Genomic DNA, 16,904 nt, shown 5'->3' with positions numbered 1-16,904 from the left:
CTACCATGTAATTTCCAAATCATGCGGGCCAACCATTCTCCCGCAGCCCGACTTCTTTCTGCGCTTATCTTTTATTCGTTGAAGGCGATGTCGTTTCGGGTCCCTCAGAACCTTCTCTTCTTCCCTCAAAAGTGCGTGTTTCCCACATGCGTAGCATGACTGCGCGAATACGGGCGCTGCTTCAAGTAAGTCAGCGGGGGTGTCGTCCCCCTCCTTCTGAAACATCCCCTGCTCTGCTCCCGCTTCCTGCTCTCCGACGGGAGGCTCACAAAATGGCTACCACCTTCCTTCCAGCTCCCTGCGTCCATTTTGTGTGTCTCCGTCGGAGCTGTCAGGTAGGAGAATAAGAATAGGGTGGGTGAAGCCGACAGGGGTGAGGAGGGGAGGCTGAGTGAGACGGTTGTTGTGGCGGGGGGGACAGTGGGACAGAATCTGGCTTTTCTTATTTAGAGGCTTAATTGTTGCCGACTGACTGCATACAAACAAGCAGCTTTGCAGCGCCTGGACCTGTTCCCAAGATCCTTTGCTCAAAGCGCTGACCTTGGGTGTGCGCCATAAACTGTTCTTTTCCATTGGCGCAAAATGAGCTGGCAGGGCTGCAGCTGCACAGACAACCCCCCACACCCACCCTCGTACGCCCAACCCCCCCCCCCAGAAACAGAACCTGCTTACAGTGCAGAAGAATCAGAACTTCCTTCGACAGGCAACAGCCCCACGGTTTTGGAATACAGCACATGCCAAACATTTGACTGCGAGGCATATGGTACATAGACCAGTGACCCACCCTCTCTTCCTCCGTGCTGGAAGCAGTGCGTGGAGCAGACTTGTGTTACCATCAGGGCCCTGCAGAAAATTGTCAACCGTCCGGTATCTTGCTGTGGTCATGCCATTCTCACTTTCAAAGATACTGAACCTTTTTCACTTTTACTGCGGACATAAAGTAAAAAAAAGCTTAAAGTGTGAGACTAAATTCTTAGATCGTGCCGTTGTATCTATCTCTTGTCTCTATTTAAGCGTTTTTTGTGTACTAATACACATCTACCAAGAGGTGGGAAAAACCGTATGAAAGACTACATGGATTTTCTTTTATTTAAAAAAAAATGTATTTTGAAATAACAGAGACCAGCTCTGGCATCTCGAATGTCTGTTTGCTTACAGTTACGCAGAACAGATGGCAAAACTACATGACCACATGGCACACACACCTACACACACATATTGAATACAGGCACCCAAAGGCCTTCACTTGAACACACAGAGAAGTTATGCAAACTCTCCATAATCAACAGAAAATGTGTGCACAGGTAGATGAAATAGACAACTATATTTGCTTATAATAATGTGATGTTTGTTTATCCTCTTTTTCAAAATGTAATAGCCCAAAATGTTTAGGTCTTTTTCTAGCTGCTAGTTTTGTGGCAATCCTCACCAAGCACGCTAAAAACAGTACTGTGGAGATGACTGAGAACTCAACTTCATACGTAGACGTAGGGTCAAGTTAAGATGTGCATAACAGTGTTGTCAAACCATGTTCTGTAGCTGTAATAAGATCTAAAACTGTCTTGTCTGTATGAGAGTGATACAGTTGTATGTTTCAGTCACTGTTCTGGAACATTTGAGATTAAATGTGTACCAGATTCTTAGGCTCTATTTAGTCAGATAACTGCCATCTTTTTTAAGGCCGCAAAAGCACAAATGCAGACATCAAAATAGAGGGTGAGTTGGACTTGAGGAGTAACAGAAAGCCTTTAGTATACTCTAAATTGGAAATGGAAAGAGCAATGAAACAAACTTAGAAAGTGTCCCATCAGAAATAATGAAGAAACATCCATCCCAGTTCAGAAATTAACAATATTCTTCTCCTTATTATTTCAGGGGCTTCACCAGCTATGAATGGCTCCAGGATTATGATGTTGAGGTGGAAGATGAACCTGTTGAGTGGTGTTGCTCTTCAGCCAGGCCTTTTTGTCCCATATTCCCAAGAGAGGCCACCATTAGCCCAGCCTGGTGAGTATAAGATCACTTTATTGGTAATGTACAATTTTTTGCATTAGGAATTTGTCTTTTCGCATACCCCACCTTGCTCTCCATGAGAGACACAGAGAGGGAGAGAGACGCTTGGGGTCAGAGCACAGGGTCAGCCATTTATGCAGCACCCCTGGAGCAATTGGGGTTAAGGGCCTTGCTCAGGGGCACAACAGAGTAGGATTCCTTTTCCGGCTGCGGGATTTGAACCGACAAATTTCCAGCCACAGGCGCAGATCCTTAGCCACAGAGCCACCGCTCCGCCCATGAACATGAACATCACTGTCCATTCCATACAAACCTGGCCCAGAAACAGCAGGTACAAAGAATTCACTCTGGAACCTTTGAGCAGCTTCACTGACTATGAAAGTTTTGAGACCAGTTTGACCATCTACAATAAGCCCCTCCAGACTCCGACTCAATATGCACTTTTTCCATGGTCTACCATGTTTTTTTTTCTTTCACTTCTTCGTATTTGTTGTTCCAGTTGTTATTATTTATGATGTTTTTATGTACTGTCTACATTGTGTGGTGGTGTCTGTTGTACTGTCCCGAGAGATCAGCGCAAATAAAAATTCCAATGTACATGTACAGTACATATGGCAAAAAACTCCTCTACTCTACCCCACATACTGTATAATTTTACCATCACATGTTGTGCTATCAGAGACTAGAGTCCATAAATGATGATTAGCAGGTGCTCTTCCCATTTGGAATGTTTTTGACCGTCTGTATTGTCAGCTGAGAGAAGGATAAAACGATTCTGCGATCCAGGTTTATTTAAATTGGTTTTGTGTGCAGTACTTTGTAATGACAATAGACAGTTTAAAATTGATTAATTTTTTAATGGTAGCCATTGCTGCTTTCCGCCATGATTGACAGTTAAAAAGGTGCATTGGTACAATATACATATAATATATAAATGGCGTACTCCTAATTATTGCATACATTTATCTTATTTATCATTGAAGCATTAATAGGAATTTATAGGACTCAAAGGAACCATTTATTTTTTATGCCTCATATTTTTTTACTTTGTTGGTGTTTGCAAAATGTCTTTCCCTTTCACAAGTGCAAACTATGTGCTTAAAACATCATACTAATACAGTGACCTCCAGATTTGCTCATACCCCAGATGAAATAGGAACAAAAGCTTCAGACTGTATAACAGGAAGCTTTACAGGTTGGGTAATGTGTCTTGCTTAAAAACAAAAGTCTATAATAGTACCAGACAGTCAGCTTTATTCAAACTTCTAAGCGTTCCTGTTCAGAAAATCCATCAAAAACAAATTTACAGTAACTTTTTGGAAGTGCAACGGAAGCTTCCAGAACTATAGAGAAGCCTCCACAGGTTTCCTGTTTTCCTGGGATATAGTAAGTAGGATGATGCACAGTATATCTTCTGTAGTAGTATGCATCACCATGGTGAAGGTCAGAGAGCTCTCCAAAGACTGCAGTGGTTGTTGTTGATCCACCAGGGAGCTGGAGCCTACCTCAGCCAGCAATGAGCACAAGGCAGGACACACCCTGGACAGGACAACAGGCCATCACAGGACACGCATAGAGACACTGACAGGCACACACTCACAGCAGGGTCAAGTTTGCAGAATCCAGCTAACCTACCAATATGTTTTTGGACTTTGGGAGCCAACCAAACCACCTTTAGGCAACACACATGAACCCTGGGGAGAACATACAAACTCCACACAGACAGCACCCCAGACATTAAACCCAGGGCACAAGCTCTGCAAGGCAAATATGCTGACCACTGCAACACCTTTACTCTGTGTAATTCTCTTTCAATTACAAGTGTATTTTTTTTTTGTCAGAAAGACACATTATCCAACCTGTAAATCTTTCTGTTGTGTGATTATTCTGTTTCCCATTTCAGTGGGGGAGTGAGGTGAAGCAGGGAATAAAATCTGTTGGGCTTTTCGACATGTATTAGTTCAAATTCCACATTCCCTCCGGTGGATATCACAGTTATGATGCTGTTACAGTTCTGTTATGATGTTGTCTCCAGTTCCTGGCAGGGTATTCTGTGGAGGGCTGACAGACACATGTGTTGTAGCAGTGAAGAAATGTGTCAAATGTGCCCAAAACCAGCTTCCAGAGGTTTCCTTCTCACACGTACAGGTGAAAGCAAATCAAGAGGAAGGAGATTGTATTAGACTGTGGGCTGACCTGCTGTCTTCTGCCTGAAACAGTAGGTCAAGATGCTAGGTCAGGATGAAACTGTACTATTGAGCGGCGATAACCAATGTGTCCATTATCTGCTTTTACTTAAGTTTCCCATTCCACCTCATGGACACGAAATTGCATGTGCCAGAGATAGGAAATTTCAGACACAGTTCATTTCTCTTTCATTCCTGAACCTGCTGGGTGCTATAGTTATTTTCCAAGCCACTGGGTTTCCTAGGTATAGTATACAAGGACTATTGCATTTAAATACTAATAGTAATAAGGAGTCAGGCATTTGCGTCCCTAATGCCTTCAAAGGTAAATTAATTTCACACTGATATGTGTGCAGACGCACTCAGTCATTCTTGTGCCAAGTCTTGAGTGTTCAGACACTCAACTTCAAAAAGTCAGTCCTCCATAATAACAATAAACTTGTTAGGTGCTGTTGCAGGCCCACTGTGTGTAATAAAGAACTGGAGTCACTCTTTACTTCTCATCTCTTAAACAGTACAGTAAGTTGGATTCAGCAGCCACAGCGTACAAAGACTATGATTGCTGAAAATGTTCCCTTTCTGTAATGCCAGCACATCCTGAAGAAGACAATGATAAACAAATTAGCCACTGTAATATTTCTAAATGAGAATATCCGCACCTTTTTGGCACCAGATTGGTCATGTCTAAATCGCACACTGTCTATATTCGTTAAAAAGTGCTGTTGCTGTTTTTTGTCTTTGAGAACCTTTGGTTTATTTTCCAATGAGAAGGTCTCTGTGTGTGATGGTTCACCTAAACGCAGTCATTTTATTCTAAGTTCTAAGACCTTACAGTCCCTGTATACAAAATGTATTGTGCAGTTCTTTTCAACACTCAAATACAGTGCAGTGATCTTCTTTTAGATGGAGGATGTTCTGTTTCTCTTAATGACACCACTGAAACTCCATAGCAGTGCTTAGCTATCCTTTTAGTGATACTTCTAGTTAGCAGGATTCCAACCAGCGATCTCATTGCTGTGTGTTATACGTAGATATACTTATTAGTTCATATTTATCTTTATTCAGCAGGTAGGATGAAGTAATACTTATTGACAAAGCACTGGTCATCTTTTCCACAGCCAGGTTATGAGGTGGACAGGAGACTTTCATGCAGCGTTGTGTAAGCCAATATCTATTCTCTGTTTTACGAAATAGGTGCAAGACATTCATTGGATTATTTGTAGAATTGAGATAAGGGAGGAAAATAAGAGAAAATAGTCTACAAAACGGTCCACTTCTTGCGAATTCAGGGAATTATTACTTTTCTCTGGCATGTCTATATTTTTTGCTTCCAGTGTCAAAGAAATGTGGTGAATGAATTTACTGAGTTTTTGATGTTCGCATAAAAATGTCTAGACTAAGGAACAAAGCCACTGTGCTGAGTAGTCTTACCCCTCACTGCAAGCCTTTCTCTGAATATTTCAGGGTAGTTGTCGTACGTCTGCATATAGTTTTAGTTCAACTACATGAAACAATGTGCACTCTTAATGCAACATACTGTAGATGTGCTGCTGGGGTGGCAAATATTAAGGATTCAAAGTAGAACATGCCTTCAGCTAGAATTGAAAAGATTTGCTGCCAAAATGGATCACCGGGATTACTGAACGAATTGTAAAGAATAATCATGGAAGAATGCTCCGGTTGTACAGGAATTATTTGACGATGTTTGCTTGGTTCTCACTCGGAGACTGCGGGATTTCGGTCACCTTAATATTGTATGTCAGCTAGTAATGGATCTTCCTGGGAGTGTTTGGGAGGTGACGGGAAGCACAGTGAGAAGTCTCTCCCTCTCGGGGCCTGCCCATCTGACCGGCAAAGCTCTCTGCCATCTTGTTCTGGATTTTTTGCTCAAGTGCTCTTGCGTCCTGATAAGAGTTTCGGCCCACTTTGGGTTCCTATCCCCTTCATAATTTAAAGAGTCCTCTAACATTTCATTTTGGGTGGAACAGCTTTTTTTTCTGAAGTAAGATTTTAATATTTTTGCCTTTTTTTTGGGGGGTGGGGGGAATGAATTGATCACACTGTCAGGCTTGCCGTGAAACTCCTTCGATTTTTCATTTTAGTATTGCTCTGGATTATTTTTTAGTGATGGAAAGCTCGACACAACCATATCACAAATGTAAACCTAATGGATTAAATGTGGCTGGTGCTATTTTTCTAAAGCTGGATCAATTGATCGCACACTATATATTCCATAATATATTATTTAATACGGGTCAATGTTTCTGCATTAAAGCCTTCATTAGGATATGCACACTATAATATACTGTATGCGCTCTATGAGTGTATACTGTAGAATGTGTCCAGTTGATTCTGTTATGTTATTGTTTTTTTTCTCTGTACAGCATTTTCTTAACATTTTGGTAATCTTTTCTTTCACAGTGTTTTTCTGCCACACGTTGTACCTGTTGACTTCTTGTAGCAAGCTGAAATATGAAAAGCCTCCTAGCTACTGTACGTCATACTAACTGAATAAGACTGTCATAAATTAGAATCCCTTCTGACTCCAATGTAGTGTCCTCTGTCAGTGCAGGGTGAGGATGCTATACTGATTATTCTGACTTGCATAAATATGCATCATTAATGTCATGACTGGCCACCTATTTAAAAACACAGTTTTTACTCACATGCTCGTTTCTGTGAGCTGTCTCATACACTCTGTCTGATTCTGTTTCATCCACTAAATGGGAGAAACGCAGTTCTATGTCAGTGGTCTACTGAAATTTGAGCCATGTTGTTTTAAACTCACAGTTAAACTTTGTGGAAACAACACGGAAGGGCATTTAAAACCGAGAACAGAAGACATCTCTTTACCCCAAGGGCGGTGGGAGGGTGGGACAACCTGCCCAGCCATGTTGTTGAAGCCAATACCCAGGCTTCTCTCAAGACACAGCTGGATAGGATCCTCCAGTCAGGACAGGAACCTCTTCTTTACACAGAGGGTGGTGGGAGTGTGGAACAAGCTGCCCAACTGTGTTGTTGAAGCTGATGAGCTGTCTCCTTTCAAGATACAGTCGGATAAGATCCTCACACCAGCTGTTAACTATCAAATAGGCCAGATGGGCTGAATGGGCTCACTGTAGGTTCTTAACTCAGAGATCTAAATTTTGTAACACCTTAAGTAACCTTTCACCTGTATGGGTGTGCAGAGAGGAACAAATTATGTCAATGACATAGTGAGGATCATCTTACAACAAGCCAATTATTTTTTTTATTGCTAAATGCAAAAGGTGTAGCTACTGCAACATTTCGCTTTGGCTGCTCATGTATAGTTTACTGTAAATAGTTGGGATCACGTTTTTGAAAATTGTGAATTAAATGTGAATTAAACGTTGCCGAACAACAAGCGTTCTTCTCAGCACAGCTAAGCTGTGCTAATTGCAGTCCAAGTTGTAATAGCAAAAACACTAATGGAGGCTTTGAGTAAATTATTGATGTTCTTAACATACGTGTACTGTAACTCTTCATTGTGTCCAAGATAAAGAAGGCAATTGAACAGCGATGAAAAGTACATTAAACAAGGAATGTTTTCATTGTCGGTACAGTGCTCTCACTAAATCAACTGTGCATTTTGTGTATATCCAAAACTTTTTTTTAGAGCCAGTGCAGTTTTCCTCTTAATAATTGATGCGTTGGCGCCTTTTCCCTGTGAGGCTTAAGGCACAGAAGAAGGTACTGCTGTCTCAGCCTCATTAAGTAAAACAACGCACTTAGGAAAACGACTGGTTAAATGGATAAGGAAGCAAATTTAGCAGCCCCCACATAACCCTCCCCCTGTCCTCCAAAAAGAAAATTAAAAACAAAAGTGACATGGTATTAAGTCAGATGGATGTGAATTAAAGATTGCTTAACCACAAGTCTGGCTTCATCTCACCCAAAGTAAGCTGAACTAATGATAAGTTGTTCTAATGATAAAAAGAAGAACAGAGTCATGGAGGCTTTTAGTAAATTGTTAATAATCCTAGCATACATCATTGTAAATTCTAATTGCGGCTGCGATTTTTTTAAGATTGCAGACTGAATGCAGAACTTGTTTTGAGATGCATGGTTGGCTAAGTTTATCTCAAAGGAAGCTGAAGGGAAATTAATCTGTGAGCGCGGAATGGCATGTTGATCACATCGCCAAAGGAGGGTCCTTTTCTGAGCCCCAGACAGCAAAGAGGCAGATCAGTTCAGAGGTTAAAATGAGGTCGCCCCGTCTGACTTTGACCAAAATATCCACAGACCTTGTTACCAGGCGGTGTAAAGAACAGGACCTTGTTAGCGCTGGCCGAGATATAAATAGATGCTCATGCCTGTGAGTTAACCCAGCTGAGAAGCTCTGCTTCCCTTTTTAAACGGTGTGCGTATCTGTCTAGAATTCCTGCTGCACGTCTGCAGGACGGCGCGGTACGCTGGCTGGTGTTGGTGATGTGTGAAGGAAGAGTTAAATATAGGAGACCCCAGCTGAAGCACGCAGTGCGCTGGTGCAAATTACATGACGGAAAGCATATCGGAACCCCTTCTCTCCATGTCTCACAGGACACGTTTTTGTGGCCGGCGGCCACTTTTAAAACAGAGCAAGAAACAGGAACTGGGGAACGTAAGATAAGCGGAGTCGAGCCCAAAATCTGATCCAGCCACTTCTCCAAGGACGAGTGTCGGCTTCGACCACTGGCCGTTGCAGACGCGTTGTGCCATTTTACACCAAAAAAAATGCAAAATTGTACACCTTACAGCTTTTTGCGAGCTTGTAAAAAAAAAAAAAGAAGTGTGTAGATCCTAAACGCACCTCATCTTAAATTGAGCTGGAATCTTACAAATGCTGAAAGAATTTGAAACTGTCAGCTGCCCTGACATGATCCAGTTTTTCCAGGTCTGCCCATAACAGTTCTAATATTTTCATATGTGCATGATGCACATTGGTTTATAGCTTAGATGCGGTACAAAATGTATGAGGTTTAGAGCAGCACTTCAGTTTCTGAGCATTATTGTTGTTGTTTTAATGGGAGTCAAGAATGTCTCAGGGGTTGTAAAGTAGTCTGTTCTCAGAATTTCTGACACCATCTGTTCTGTTTAGTCATTTACAGAAGCTGCTAATAAGCCATTGAATACTGTATCCAATTTTCAAAATAATATATATATATAACTGCTGGTTGATGTGTAACATTGTCATTATGGGAATGTTTTTAGCAGCCTACTTCTTAGCGGATTGGAAATCTATGAAAGACTGACCAAACACTCTCTTTTTGACTTTGTTTTTAAAGAGTTTTGAGGATGAAGGCTTGGACTGTAGCTTTCCAAGGATTGCCATGACAACAGCCAGGAGCTTTTGCAGTAATAAGGTAGGAATACCTTTCAATGACAGCGCATGTTGAAATGAACTCAAATACATAATGCTTCCATAAAGGAGAAAGAAGATCTCTATGAAGTATAATTATTTATATATACATCCAAAATCTCCTGTTAACAGTCTCACCCAAAATGTCTCCCTCCTGCCAACCTACTACTAATAAGGAAACGTTTTCACAAACTACAGTTGCTCGCAAAAGAATCTCTCCACCTGGTCTCCTTTTGTTAAATTACTATTGATTGTTTAGTTAGAACATGCTCAAAGGAGACATTTTTGTGGGAGAAAGCAGTTCAATGTCGCCAAAAACTGCCAAGAAAAATCAAACAAGAACATGGGGCTTGAGGAACAACATTGTTCCTCAAGGAAACTGAAATCGGGGGAGATAATGTAGATAATGTGGCCTTAAAATAATGCATAAAATTTTAATGTGACGTTGTCGTTCCTTCAATTGCTCTATTAAAAGCAACTTCAGCCCATATTGGGAGGTCCCTTGTCGGCTTCTCTTTCTGCTGTAGCTACGAATGCTTCTTTCAGTCAGGCAGCTGGATTCGCATGTTTTCTTATTAATCACACTTACCACAATTGTCTTGCTCACCTTTATAAGGAGCTGACAAATCTTGTGGTCTACCACACTCAGGCCTGTTCCCAGGAGCAACTCACGGCCCAAACCACAGCCCCTTGCCTGTCACCCCTTTAAAAAAAACCACAAGTGTGCCAGATTTATTGTAGTACTGTCAGCAGATACTGCTGGCCAGCCCAGAGCTTGTCAGTTAAGCATAGGTCTTAGCAAAGGCTGTGAGGTATCAGCTTTTAACAGAGATTTCTCTTTCCCTCACCGCGTTGCCTGCATGATAAATAGATTCATAATATATTGCATACAGCTTGCAGCTGTTGGTATATAAAGCTATTAATTATACAGTGTTTTTATTACAAAACCAAGGTGGAAAATATTGTAACAATTTGTTTTTTCCAAATTAATGTGAGGCTGTTGAGTTGCGTTTCTTTCTGGAGAAGTACAAAAAAAGTGTTTAATCAGTTCGCTTGAATGCCATATTTGAAGCAGCTGTGTCATAGTTCTTATATTTTTCTTGCAGCGGAAGTGAAGCTTGCGGCTGTAAAGTCAGTTTTCATTTTCTAGATATAAAATGAATAGCGCCAAAAAGAGTTTTGCCAGAACAGTCAAGAGCGCATTTTTATGTTTGTTTGTTTTGTTTATATTTCAGGTCACCATCTACATGACTTGACTGAACGCGCTCAGGTTTGTTTTTGTCCGAGTCAAGTCGTTTGCTCCAGGAATGTCGCTTCAAAACGTTCCTGTCCTGGATTTTTCGATCCCGCTAGACCGCGGCTCAGTTCAAAACGTCTGCTCCCGAGGAGGTATTGCCAAGCTGTGGCATGTTTTTGTTTCTTAATCGCTCTAAATACCATTTTACCGTTGTTGAGCCACCAGAAGCTTTTTTATCTGTCAGTTGTACCTGCCTCACAGGTACAACAAATAGTCAGAACCGCTGTTAGTTAAAGTTGCATTGCAGTAAATCCCCCCCCCCAAAAAAAAAATAGGTGCATCATTATATGGGGATAAACTTTACAAGCTCCTGTCAGGAGGAAAGAATGCTTCTGTCAGCATGCTGGGAGATAACTTAATTTCTCTGCGACATCCACCTATGGGAGCTTTAAGCAATGATCCCATTAATAATGTAAAAAGAGAATCAAGCACTCCATTGAGTACTAACAATAGATCTGCCTTCTGCCTTACACCCAGCCTCCTGCTAGAACTAGATCTGCTAAATGTTTCAGCAGATGCGGACTCAAACAGTAAGTCTGGGTGTTCTCGACTTGTCGGGTGCGATAGGGTTACGCCTAGCAGTGAGAGTGGAAGAGTAGGGGTTACAACAGTGCTCGTCTTTGCCTGGACCTGCGCAAGAGGCCAAACTGCCTGTCCTTGTGGAAGTTAGTCGGCGTTAAAATATTTAAAAAAAAACATTTTTGGAGCGCTCAGACGGAGCCGTGCTTGGAATGGAATGGTTCGTTTTTATGCTTTATTTACTACACGAGTTCATTAAGAACGGATTCTCATTTAGGAATGTTAACCTGGGTAGCACCTGTACAGCGACAGATTTACTGGATACATCTCAGTGAAGTTCCTTGCTCAGACATACTGTACACCGGCGGTGGTCTAACTGGGATTCAATCCCAGAATCCTGTGGTCCGAATCCCAGAATCCCAGATTCAGGACCACTACTCATCACATTTTGCAGTGAGCGATGAATGAGCGTGATTTTTTTTTTTTCATTTAAAAGTTAAAAAGCCTGCTTGTTAATTAAAGCATTGTCTTTTCTCCTTTACCATGCTTGATATCTGCAAAGACATTTGCAGTAATTGCACAGAAACATGTATACAGAAGCTAATGTGCTAACCCTATACAAAAGGGCTAATGGAAATTAAAATGGGATTTTTTTTCACGACCAAAATGTTCTTTTGTGTCAGCAGCACAAAATAAAAATGTCTTGAGTTTTTGCAAGTGGCTTAGTTAAAAACCTGAATCATTTTCCAGTGTTAATGCATCCCTGTAATCATTAGTGGACGAGAAGCACATATTCGAAGGTGCTCATCGCTTTACTGCATTTCAAATCTTCGGTAAAAAGCATGAAAAAAAGACCATCTGATTTCCCAGGCTCTTAGAAGCAAACATAAAAAAGAACATACTGTAAGAAACGTTTCAAAAACAAAGTTTCACTCAGCCCATCTAGATCATTTCGTTGTACGTAGCCTATTAATCCTGGGATCTCATCCAGGTATTTCTTAAAGGCAGCGGGGTTATCAGCTCTTAACAAGATGGCATGGTTACTTGTCCGAAGCTCCTATAACTCAAAGTGTAAAACGAAAAAAGTGCAGACTGTTCTCGGTTTTAAGCTTGTTCTCCCTAAGTTTTCCTCTCATGTCCTCTGCTTCGTGTTTTGCTGCTGAAACTTGTTGAGGCATTCATCTTCAGTTGAGAAACTGCATGCAGTGACGTATGTAGCCTGGACTTGGTGTAAGACAGCAGACAATGCTCACAGAGCAGAATAGTTCCACCTGCTTGCTTTGGCTCTCCACGGGTTCAGGGATTTAAATGAATATTGGACTTCTGGATTTTTGCAACTGTTTTCAATTTTTTCCAATAAGCAGACTTTAGGAAGGCAAGGAAGTGCAATGGTCAGCATTGTTTCTTCGCAGCACTGGGGCCCTGGGTTCAATTCCCGGAGTCCTGTCTGTGAGGAGTTTGCATGTTCTGCTCGTGTTCTTGTGGGTTTCCTCTTGGTGCTCTGGTTTCCTCCTGCAGTCCAAAGACATACTAGTAGGCTAAGTGTATTCTGGGCAAATTGGTCCTGGTGTGAGTGTGTGTGCGTCTACCCTGTGATGGACTGGCGTCCTGTCCAGAGTGTACCCTGCCTTGCACCCATTGCTTGCTGGGACAGACTCCGGCTCCCACAAGACCCTCTTTTGGATAAAGCGGTTAGATCATGGATGGATTCTTGTAATTAACTATAAATCTCTTAAGCTTATTAAAATGCTATTTCATTAAAATGCAACTATTATTGTCCTAATCGACTTTTTTTTTTAAAAATGAAGTGTTGATGACCGCTGAAAAGCAACATTAACAGTGTGATTCGCTAGACAATTACAGATATGACAGATAATTCCATTAATAAATTGAAAAGTTCCCAAATTAAGGACATATCATTGCATTAAGAAATTAGGAAAACACACAGAGTGTAACCTGTATAAATTGACTTCCAGGATCAGTTTGGTCACAGTTTAACTGGTTTAGGTCCAAGGTCTGAAAATTAACATTTTAAGGTTCAGTCAAGGATTTTAGTAGAAAACTCAAAAGACATTGTAGTCCCAAGAACCAGAGTTAGGAAGCCCTGGCCTTAAAAAATAATGACGAGATTGATGTCCTCAACATGGGTTTTAGCTCGTTTTGTGTGTCACATTTGGTTACTCTTTTTTGCTTGGGTCTTTAGACTTGTCGTTTGTAAGTGCAGAGAGTCCCGAAGCTCCTGTGTTGTGGACAGCTTATCCAGGATGTGCTGAGGAGCAGGCAAGTTATCTGGAAACCAGTGCTCTCCTGCTTCCAGATACCTCCGAGCTTGCAGATGACGGCCGACTTTGGCGAAGCGCTGGAATAATAAAAGACTTTCTCGCTTTCGCGGCCTGCAAGTACTTAGTTCTTTTCGTGTAAGTGCGCAGATGAGACTCATTAAGAGCAGAAGTGAAACACCACACATGTGGCCGAAGAGCTCAAGGTGCGTGGGTATTGTCTTGTGTAATGCAGCTCTGGGGGGCCGCTTGTGTCCTCTTCGGTGAGTTTGTTGCCGGCGCGTTTTGCCTGTCAGTCATTTTCCACAGGGGGGCCCCACGCTTGGATTAACGTCCCCTCCATCACAAGCAACCGGGTGGCCCCTTTCGTGGAGAGAGAGGGAGAAAAAAAAAGCTTTCAAAAGGAGAAGCCCCCACCCACACACCTCATCCCTTTTTTTAAAATTCAGAAAGAAACAGCTGATGTACAAATGGAAAACAGATCCCGCGAATGTAGCCTTTCGTGTCAGAGAAGCTGCTGCTGTTTTCCCACAGGACCTTCAGCTGAAGGAAAACAAAAAAAAAACTTGGGTCAGCATCTCCTTTTACAAAGCATTGGAAGAGTATGCTTCCTTGAAGTCTAAAAGTATAAAAGCAGAATGTTATCTTATGGTACATTTATACAGTAGAATAGGTTAGAACTAGATAAAAATTAGTTTGAAATCAGTTAGAAAATGGATGGATGGATAACAACAGATTCACAATTAAGGAATCGCTCTCAAAGCTGTCTGGAAGGAATTACACTACAGTATATGCTGTAGTTCAGTTAGATCCTCTAACAGAATAATGAACGCAAAATATATAATTAACTTCTCAAAGTCCCTCGGAAATATGACTACATTTATTTAAGAAACAATTATATAGTTATAATAAAATAGTAAAAAGTTGAGCAAAGTGTTGTACTTTTCTGTTTCTTTCCAATGCTTAATTAAAGTTTAAATAAACACAACAAAAGCAAGCAACAACAATAATAAAACATTTGCATATATTTAATGTCCATCGATGTTTATACTTGAAAAAGCTTGTGCAGAACTTATATTCTACGAACACGCATTAAAACATGAGATCTACTGGTGCATTACAGGTATTTAATATCGTGTCTCAAAAGGCAAGGATTGTTAACAAAATCTTTAGCAAATGTAAGATTTAAAAGTCAACAGACTTATGAAGTGTGCCGTTATAATCCAGTCCCTTTGCTGTATTTTAACTTCTGCTGCCTTGGCATACTCAAAATATCAGTTCTTCTGGAAATAAATCTTTTGAATCCATTGTACTGTATGTACTGTAAATTACAGTTTAAATTGGGCTGGCTTTCCCAATTAAATTCCCTTCATGTGGAGTTTCAATATAATAACATTGTGATTAGATTTTGTATTTGGACCAACTGAATACAGCACACATGCGGTCATTGTCACATTTCCAGGGATGTAAAGTGTGGATTTGTGATGTACAGGGATCTTATACAATTAAACTTCCTTTTTTTCTGGTTTCCTGTTAGCATGATGTTGGGCTTAGTGGCAGACATCTCACTTTAGAGATTTTGTTGCCAGCACATTACTACTGGAGTCTTTATTTCCTAATAACAATCTTTTTACTTCACATTATTAGGTTAAATGGTACGATGTTGTCCATTGCATCTTTTTTAGATGGTAACTGAAATGTTTGCTAATTATAATAGTGCCTGTTTTGTTTCCCTGTTGCAGGTGCAGGTGGAAATTTAACTGTCCAGAGAACCTGGCAGAAAGATAAGCTTCGCCTTAATGTGGTTTCTGCTCCATACTTAATTTTGAGTTGAAGAGACTTGTAACTTTTTTTTTACCGTTACAAATGTAGAAGACAGAGTCTGTGTTTCTTCTCTGGTAGGAGAAAAAAAAACAAAGGCTACTGGATTTTGGGGGGGGTCTTTTCCCCTCCTGTCTTGCTTCGCATTCAACTCCGTGGTGACCATCGTGTCTTCCTGTCAGGAAGTGGGCATTGAAGTTCAAGCCTGATCTGACTGCTGATCAGAAAAAGACTGTCCTTTGGGGTGAGGTAGTAGGTTGTATAGTTTTGGGGTTACACCCTTCCTGTCAGATAACTATACAATCTACTGTCTTTCCTGAAGTGGCTGTAATTTCAGCGCTGGAAGAAGATACCCTCTAAGTGGACCTCTTGGTGTCATGAAATAATAAATGATAAGAACATGTGAGCAGTGTCGATACCTTGTTGTGAGAAGGTCAAGGCTCATCTTGTTTTATAGCCCATGTCTATGTTTAACCACTCGTGCGGAGATCGGTTTGTCTTCATGATTGCTGTTTTGTTTTATCTGCTATATCAAGATGTAGAAGATCCAACTGCGATATCAGCGGAAAGACACTAGCCCGTCTCGTTGCATCATTTTCCACCCAATGGCACAGTCCTGTCTGACCCTGATCTAGCTGATGTTCTCACAGGCTGAGGTAGTAGGTTGTGTGGTTTCAGGGTAGTGATTTTGCCCCTTCAGGAGATAACTATACAACCTACTGCCTTCCCTGAAGGGCAGCAATACAGCACTGGAGACAAGAATGTATTGACCTCAGGTCTTCAGTTTTCAGCCCTTCCAGAAAACAGAACCTTCCAAAAACATGCCTAACTTTTTTGTGTACACCAGAGCATCATTGAGGTTGGTAAAGGTTTTTTTTATACATTCAGATTAGAATCGTCTAATTTAAGAAAGACCAGTAGAGAAGTCATAAAGTGATGTTAATAAGCTTCATTATTCTTTTATTTAGAGAGTAAGAAAGTTCAGTTTATACTTAGTTAATGTTGCTATCTAGTTCACAGCATTGCTCATCGTCTAGAGCTGCTCTTTTGCTTACTTGTATATTGCAGGACGTAAATACAGTATATAATAAACAGAACTGCTGCTCAATGGTTTTTGTTTCATTTTTTTTCCATTTCTTCTTTACTTTGTTACTCTCATTTCATTTTTTTCCCCCATTCACCACATTACTTGACAGTACTGGTGTAAAAATAAAGGAGTTTCACAACTTAAAGCAGCACTCGGAGAATAGGATTTTTAACAGAATATAGGAAATCTGCACAGTAAAACCATATTTTGCCAAGTGCATATTAAATATGTCATAGAATTACTACCCTTCCAAGATGATGTAGAAGTAACCTTTGTAAAATCATAAAATAAATAGTTAAAAAAAGTAACACCTTTATGCAGTGGTATTTGCTATAGGCCAGCC

General features: G+C 40.8%; 1 long non-coding RNA gene across 5 annotated transcripts in view; it reads left to right on the top strand.

Annotated features, from left to right (window-relative positions):
- LOC107078085 (uncharacterized) overlaps positions 1 to 16,582 on the top strand; it is a 139,631-nt gene extending 123,049 nt beyond the window's left edge. For 4 of the 5 annotated variants that reach the window (XR_011190036.1, XR_001479083.2, XR_011190035.1 and 1 more), the window contains 3 exons: positions 1,876 to 2,007; positions 9,485 to 9,562; positions 10,794 to 16,582. This is a non-coding gene — a long non-coding RNA (uncharacterized lncRNA). The remainder of the gene's footprint in view (positions 1 to 1,875; positions 2,008 to 9,484; positions 9,563 to 10,793) is intronic. The other variant, XR_011190037.1, reaches the window with a different exon arrangement.
- Positions 16,583 to 16,904: the final 322 nt, after the last annotated feature.

The sequence above is a fragment of the Lepisosteus oculatus genome, chromosome 7, assembly GCF_040954835.1.
Source record: "Lepisosteus oculatus isolate fLepOcu1 chromosome 7, fLepOcu1.hap2, whole genome shotgun sequence".
Classification (NCBI taxonomy): domain Eukaryota; kingdom Metazoa; phylum Chordata; class Actinopteri; order Semionotiformes; family Lepisosteidae; genus Lepisosteus; species Lepisosteus oculatus.
The sequence above is the reverse complement of the archived record's forward strand: the minus strand, read 5'-3'. Positions and strand labels throughout refer to the sequence as shown.